At 40.9% G+C, this 8,001-nt stretch overlaps 1 protein-coding gene across 5 annotated transcripts in view; it reads left to right on the top strand.

Moving 5' to 3' along the window:
- ANKRD6 (ankyrin repeat domain 6) overlaps nt 1–8,001 on the top strand; it is a 121,695-nt gene continuing 113,694 nt past the window's right edge. For 2 of the 5 annotated variants that reach the window (XM_062572761.1, XM_062572755.1), the window contains exons 1-2: nt 1–62; nt 468–601. The gene's annotated coding sequence lies outside the window, so the exon portion shown is untranslated. Of the gene's footprint in view, nt 63–168; nt 246–346; nt 602–8,001 lie in introns of those variants that run through there. The other 3 variants (XM_062572759.1, XM_062572758.1, XM_062572757.1) reach the window with 3 other exon arrangements.

The following is an 8,001-nucleotide window of genomic DNA, read 5'->3' as shown; positions in this document are numbered from 1 at the left end:
GGGCAGGGTGGCGGCGGGCGGTGGCGGCGGCGGAGCGGCGCGGCGCTTGGCGGGCGCCTACGGTAGGGCTCCGCGCTGCCCGCGCTCCCGGCGGCGCGGAAAGGCGGCGCGGGGGCGGCCGCGGGGCGGGAGGAGGCGCCGCGCGGCGCGGCGCGGCGCGGCGGTGGCGGCCCGGCTGCGCGGCCGGCAGCGCTGCGCCCCGCGCCCTCGCGACATGGCCGCTCGGGGGCGGCCCCGCGCAACAGGTGGGTGCGGGCCGCGCGCCCTCGGGGCGCCCGCACCGCCCTGAGTAGCCCGCGCCCCCCGGTCCGCGCGGCTTCGCGTGCGCTTCCTCGCTGCGGCCCGGTGCGGGGACTGCTCGGGTTCCTCGGGGGCGCCGCACCGATGCAGGAGCCTGCCCGTCAGGCGTTGACTGCACGCGCGGGGTGCGAACGAGCGGCCTTAACGCGCCTCTCCCAACTTTTAAGGCAGCGCCTGATGAGACATGGGAGCCTGGCTGAAAGTCACCCTTCCTGTTGTTGACATCACCTGACAACTCGACTGAAAATACTTCCCACCAGTTCATTGCGAGCATCGGCTTCCCCCGAGGACCTAACGCCTTGTGAGTATATGTTACGCTGCAGCCAGAGCTGTCTGTTTTTAGAAATGCATGGCTGGAGCATGTAACTGTGCTGCAGCGTTGGTTTCATTGCGAGCGCTAACACAGGGGAACGCTCAGCGTGCCCTAGGGTCTGGGTCTCGCGGGCTTTGTAGCGTGTGCCGTAGGCAGTGCTCTGTTTCTTTTTAAAAGCATAACCAGTATCTTCTTATTTTTTCTAATTATTTGTGAATTGATTGTTTGGATTTATGCATGAGATTTCCAGAATATACATGCCTGAAAGGACATATTGCTTGCTACAGAATTCCTTGTATTCTTAGGGAAGACGTTGAAAGGTGTAGATAGCAAAATGAGTTAAATTAAATGTCCTATTCACAGGTGGATCAGTGAATCTTATGCACGTGAGCTTTTAAAATGAAAACAGTGCTTTTTAAATTGTTTAAAAAACCTACAGAATCTTAAAGCTACTCCTACTGTGAAGATCTGTAAATCAGTCTCTGTTCAAAGAAGTAAAAATGTATTGAAGTCTAAATTCTTACACAGCGTTAGATGTGGTCCAGATCCTTCAGTAGGATTGTTTGAGTGTATGCCTTGCCCTTGCGGAGCATGATGTTTACCTAAGCTGCTTGTTTTCAGCATGGTTTGTCCAGCTGTGCAGATAGTTCTATAACAAGTTATTTTGGCAGTCTCAAGTTCCAGCTATTGCCTAATTTTCATTCTCTAGATATTTGCAAAACAAAGTGTTTTGGGGGATGTATGATTATGTGTTAGATCTTTCAGTTGTGATGCAGATAGCAAGAAAGGACATAGCCTAATGAGATTAATTCAGAGTTTAATCATCTTGATTTTTGAGCAGAAAATACCAGTTACAGTCACTGAATGTACCAAAAGGATTATTGGCTAGGTGCATAAGTTACTCAGAGCCTATTTTCAGTAGATTTCAGTGAGAGTTTAAGGCATATATAAATCTTTATCTGGATTTTTCATATTTAGTTGATGTTTACCTCTGTGTGTCAGTCTGTCGATTTGAGGAGAGTGAATGGGAATTCATAGTAACAGTGGTGCTCTTGTTCCTTCTCTTCCCTGTTTGTTTGAGGAGAAACTTTAATCAGATTCAAAAGTAGCTCAGTAATAGGACCTGACAGGACTCTACTTCCTGGTATCTATCTAGCTTGTCAACTGCATATAGGAGGCTGAACACTAAAAGTGAAGTTATCAGTAAATGTTCCCAGAATGGTTGAGATTGGAAGGGACCTCTGGAGATCATCTAGTCCAGCCTCCTTGTTCAGGCAGGGTCACCTCCCCTGCATGTCACAACAAAAGTAAAATGATCAGCCTCGTGATTATCCAGGTACTCTTCATTAGACTTTTTGCAAAGATCTTTTCTTTCTTGGGACAAATGAACTGCGTGAAACCGGCTCGATAAATGTAACTCCATTGTATATTGACGTAACGTAGTTGTAGCACCTGGCTTGGGATCATGGTTTGTTATGGGTGGCAGTTCTGGAATTTGTGTTATCAAACTTATGATGTCCTTGGACTTGATGATATCTTAATAAATCAGGTGCTTGTAAGATATGGTAATGGATGATTAAGTCTTGAGCTATACTCTTCCATTTATTTTCAGCTTCTTTGCTTGACTTTGTCAGTGAGTCATTTTGTGATGCAAGAAAAAAACCCTGCTACCCCTTACTTTCTAAATCTGTATAATACGACTAACAGTATTTATCTGTTTGGATAGATGGTGTAGCAACAAATGTTTGTAAAGCCTTTCTAGGTTTTTAATTTAAGTATACTATCTGACAACTATGTTTTGTTTATTCTCATTAGTTTCAGATTTGCAATTCTTCTTTTTCCATCAACAATTAGGACTTCAGATGAACTTCCAGGGAACTCACAGTCCTATCTTTCTTTAGAGATACTTCCTCTAGTGACATGTTACACTGATGTATTTTATTTAAATCCACAAATGAGGTACTATGTTTCATAAGCAAGGTTGGCCTAGGGAGATATTTATAAAACACATAAATGAATTATAATTGCATTGAGCAAATAAAAAATAGAAATAAGTAATTTTAGTTCTTTTTGTTTGTTAAGGAATGAAATATGTGACTTATTTAAAAATTGTCTGTCCAACCAGAAATAGAAGCCAGAACTGCATTTTGGAAGAAGCTTGGTCAGTAACAGTATAACAAGGTGCTAACTCCCTTCCCCCAAATTCTTCAAATCTGCTCAGCTTTTTTCAATTATCTTAGGCATTAGTGACACCAAACAAAAGCAGTGTTTGCTGAAGCTTCTCTTTTTACTAATTTGGTGTTCAAAGGCTTATAATGTATCTAATGAGTAGTAGAGGCAGAAATTATTAATAATGGAGAACCCTTGGCAGCACATTTATAATGCATTATGTTCTGAGTGCCTTCACAGGTTGCCTTCTGAAAATATAACACTTTGGGAGGGAACCCCCACCCCACCACCACCTTTTTTGGCCACCAGTTAAATGAGGACTATATTACTTAAGGCAACTGTGATTTTAGCACCTCACTGAGAAATTTAATCTAGGTATTTTGTTGAAATTGGAACAAACGCATTGTAACACATCAAGCAAAAAATAGCTTGATTTCTGCTTATTTGAGCTGATAAAACTGTATGTATTATGCAATGATATGTAGTGGAAAGGAAAATAAGCATGAACTTTGACTCTAGCTTTATTTTCTAAATGTTGTAAACAAAGCAGTTTTTGATATGTAGCTAATAATGTGTTTCTTGGTACACAGTACAATTAGGAATTAAAATGAGAGGTGATTTTTGCTTTACGCTGTAGTTCATCAGATTTCATTAGTCTCAAAGCATTATTTTAGCCTGAGAGCTTCTAGCTGTGGTAATATCATGAGACAACCCTTGTTCCTGGCTCTGAGTTCTTGCACTCAAATTGTCTAAATTTTGTATGTTTTTAGATGGATTAATGAAAGGGTTCTTTAAATGAGTGTTACAGTGTTGTTGTTGCCATTTGTGCTCACCCAGTCCTGAATTATGAGTATAGCTTGTAAATGATTCAATTTAAGCATTGATTCTTAAACTGATTTTAAATTAAAATCTATTTTCCAGATTATTTTCTCATTAGCAATGGCAGGGGAAAGCCTCTTCTGTGTATTGCTGTGACCTTTCACTGAGTTATGTGTAGTGGCTTTTTTTTTAAACTTCTACTCTTACATGTATTTGGTTTATCTCATGATCTCCAAAAGAATATTAGGCTTGGGAAGACAGGTTTTGAAAAGTTACAAAGAGCCAGAAAAAGCAGGTATGAATTCCTGCCTTTGTATAACTTTCAAATTCTGCAGAAATGCAGATGTTAGGATGATCTCAATAAGTTGCTTCCTAGAAGGATGTAATTGTGTATGTCACAGTGATGCTCAGCATCCAAGGTGATAATAAGCTGTCCATATAGATATTTTCACCAGGAGGCCTGGTCTTGTGTGTTGCTTGTTTTCTTTAAGTCTAACATGAGCTCTTGAAGTTTGATTGCTGCTCTGCAGGTACTTACAGTGGTGCAGGGGAGGTTAATGTTGGTATGCAATGGTTTGATACCCAGATGAAGAATACTCTCAAAAAAATAGTGAAGAAATTAGTAAATCTCTATTTAAGACATGTTTTTGAGAAGTGTGTGATAATCGAAGCGTAATGCTACACATCATTTTCTAGGTTAAAGTAAGTTTAACCCGCTGCTGCCAATCATCAATCCTGTGTGCTGAATGAAGATGTTCTAAGGAAACAATCCTGTTATGATCAATGAATACACATTGCATAGCCTAGTTAATACTGCACCAGCAGCTGGAATCTTTACCTTGCCCAGCTGTGGAGGGGTTGCCCTGGTAGCCTTGATGAGGCACTCTTAATGCAGCGTTATGTGCATTACCAGAGACTAGCATCACGCTGTGGTGCCAGGTTGTAGACTGTTGTCTTATTCTTGCACCATTTTACTTTTTTCCCATAGGTCTTCACCAGTGATCCTGCCTTGTATTGCATGAAATTCAAGGTCCTTGTAATCACCAGCCTAGCATAGCTGTGCTGTTCATCGCATGACTGCTGCTCGGGGAGCAGCTCTCCGACACTGGAGAGATTTAGGCTAAAGGGTCTTGAGTTGGAGGTGGGCTCTGTAACCCTGCTGGGGAAACCAGAGATGTGATCTGGGCACATCCGTGGGAAGCGGGCAACGAAAGCGGAGAGTGGCACTGGGCTTAGGGGCAGAAAGTGTTGGGGCTGTGGAATGGCTGGAGTGTGATGTGCTGAGCATGGGTACCAAAATAGCTCTGCTCTGATCCTGAAGAAAAGCATATATGGCACTAAACCAAGAAGGCCTAGGCTTTTTGCTGTCTGTTGTGATCAAAAGTGTAGTTGGAGTGTTCTTCAAACCTTCAAGTCACAATCCTTCAAATTATGATTTAAAATAAGCTGCTTCTAAGTTTTTTCCTTACTTTCCCTTTGTATCTTGTGACTTGCTTTCTTCCCTAAGTAAACAACATCTGTGTGTTTTTTTTTTTTTGGTTTTGTTTTAAATGAGCCACTGAAGATAAAAAGATTTTTGTGTTGATGATCTGGCATGAAGACAGATGAATGTCTTTTCATCTGCATTACGGAAAATGCACTTGAATTTGACGGAAATGGACTTAAGGATGTACATCATTGTGTCTGCATTGCAGTGGGATTCATTTCTTTTCCAGTTTGAGATCAAGAATGTTTTCTGGTACAGTGTTGAAAATTATTTGGTTTTATCAACATCTTCAGTTCAGTGTGACAGCTAACCAAGACCTGTTGCTAGTCTGCTTATATGGTGCTGATCACTTCTAAGTCAAGATCCCTTAAATTGTGGCAGATGGGTCGGTTTCTGAGGAATGTGCCAGCTTTGTAAAAAAAAAAAAAAAAAAAAAAAAAAAAAAAAAAAAAAAAAAGGCACTATAAATGTATGGTAGTTTATATATCGTTGAATATTTGAGGTTTTTTTTTTGATAGTAATGCCAGTGAATTGTTTTAGGTAAATTTTACTTTACTGAGAGTTTGATGTCTATAGATGTGCCACAGATGCAGAAATCGCAGCTAATTTGGAATTCTGAGCACAGCATGATCTTTTTACTGTATCACGGCTCTCTAGTATCAGTGGGTCAGCGATTGCACTAGTATCTGCTGAGCATACCCATTACTTAAGTCAGTTCATTTTGAGTAATTTTACTTAATTTTCTTTCTGACTGCTTTTGTTGTTAGACTGTGACAGGCTGAGGTGTTCTGAGAAGGAGGTGTCTTTGTTATGGGTATGGAATTATCCACCTGCCATCTGCAGTTTTTCACTGACATTATTTCCCTGTTCTAAATCCCAACTTTGAAAGTACAACACTTGTTTATAGTTTTGTCTTTCCCAGACTATATAGCAGCCTCTGAATTTTTACAAGCATATTTTTATAGCTTTTCACAGCTCTGTTTTTTTATGAAATAGGGCTTTGTGTTCTCTCTCTTTTTAAGTATCAGTGATATTGATCTTAAATCTTTCCATTCTTCCTCTTTCATTACTACTGTAATATAGATTCAGCGTTTGACTAGCCTGCAAAATCTAAAACTTGTTCGTATGGAAGCACAAGCAGTTCAGATTGATTTTTTTTTTTTTTTTTTTGGCAACAATACTGCTGGAATGGAGAAGAGAGATGTCCTTAATAGTATGTTTTTGTTGAACAGTACCTGACAATTGAGTTGCAGGCAGATGTTATAGCAACTGTTTCCAACCAGCTTTTTTTTTTTTTTTCCTTTTTCCCTTTTTTCCTCAGAGTTTGAAGGTAGTTATGGAACAGAAGAATAAATGTTATGCCTTAACATGTAGTGTTGTTACCATTTTTTTGTGTGTGCTGTCATATGATGCCCTTCCTGTAAATGTGAAACAGTCGTATGGTGCCCAAAAAACTTGTGTAGTACAATAAAAGCTCACAGGCAAAAAGTAGTCAGAATTCCTTTCCTTCCACCCTGGTGCGAGACTGTTTGTATAACTGGTTCTTTCACAGATGCAGATTCTCTTAGACATACAAAGTGCAGATTCTCTGCATTTGGTGGGGGAATATCTGTTGTTATGTCAGATGCTCTCCAGGAAACAGGTTGTAGAGGATCACATGTCACAGCCTTGGAAAAGGTAAACTTGCTTCAACACAGGAAACTGTACCCCACTTTTAATGTGTGCTGCTTTCTTCCAGAGATGTTCTGGTTTCTTCCACAGACAGCTGTTTAATATGGATGACTACACCCTCCTTCATCAGCTGCAGTAGTGTAACTGTGGCTTAAGTCTATCAATAGAAAGGGGAGACACTTAGAAATGTAGTGTGGAGTAAGCTGAATTGTGAAATTAAAGTTCAGTATTTCATTACTGAATAATTTTGTATTAGATACTTTTGTTCCACTTACTCCTATGCAGTTTCAGGAAGCTCAGACATAAGAAACTGACCTGGCATGCACTGGGTGATGTTGTGATCCACTTCACTTACCCATCAAATCATCAGAGAAAGTTAAGATGTCTCTGTATGCTGAAAGGTTTAGTAGGCCCAATCCTGCCTAGGCAGGACTAGATTTGGAGTGGGTGAGTGCAGCTCAGTCAGAATAGGTGCATGATTTCAGCTGTCTTAGGTGTTTTACAGCCTCAGAATAAGCATGACCAAATCTGATTTGTTTGTTTTTCTAATAAAATAGCCTCTCAGAACTTACCTAGCAATATAGATGCTTTTGACATAGCTTAAAAAAAACAGACTGCTGAATGTTATCTATTTCTCTGTATGGCTGTCTTCATGAGTCAGTTACATTGAGTATTTCAGTCAATTTTAAGGTAAGAAGAGAACTACTTCTCTCCTTTACCAGTAGGACAGGACTGTCCTGTCTCCAGAGATTTTTTTGCAGTTCTTTTTCTCCCACAGCCAGCAGCTTAGCAGGTCACCTGCCTGAAGATACTGTGGATCTGTTTGAGTTTCAGGTGAATAGTTTAGTGATTAGTCTGGCTAATACTCTGCTGTGTCACATGTCTGTATTTCATTTGCAGGAAAGGGTGGCCTATAGCCTCTTTAACTGCATGTCTTCTTTTGAAGTATTCACATCTGTGACCCTCTAAAGCTGAGGAGGGAATGTGAGTCAGTAGCTGGTGGGCTAAGAAAAAAGAAGAGAGAGGTCATCTTCTCACTCCCTTGTTTCTTGTCTTGGTACAAGTATTTGTCAAATGTGTGGGTAAAGGGCTACTTTCATACATAGTTTAGTCCAGATAGTTTGCTCTAGCTTCTTCTCTTGACAGAAAATGGAATTGGGAATCTAGCAGGAGAAGAGAGAATGGCTCTGTTGGATCCAGTGCAAACAAATTATTCAGGCCAGGCTGTATGGTGTTGTCCAGC

This window comes from Rhea pennata, chromosome 3 (genome assembly GCF_028389875.1).
Source record: "Rhea pennata isolate bPtePen1 chromosome 3, bPtePen1.pri, whole genome shotgun sequence".
Taxonomy (NCBI): Eukaryota; Metazoa; Chordata; class Aves; order Rheiformes; family Rheidae; genus Rhea; species Rhea pennata.
The sequence above is the reverse complement of the archived record's forward strand: the minus strand, read 5'-3'. Positions and strand labels throughout refer to the sequence as shown.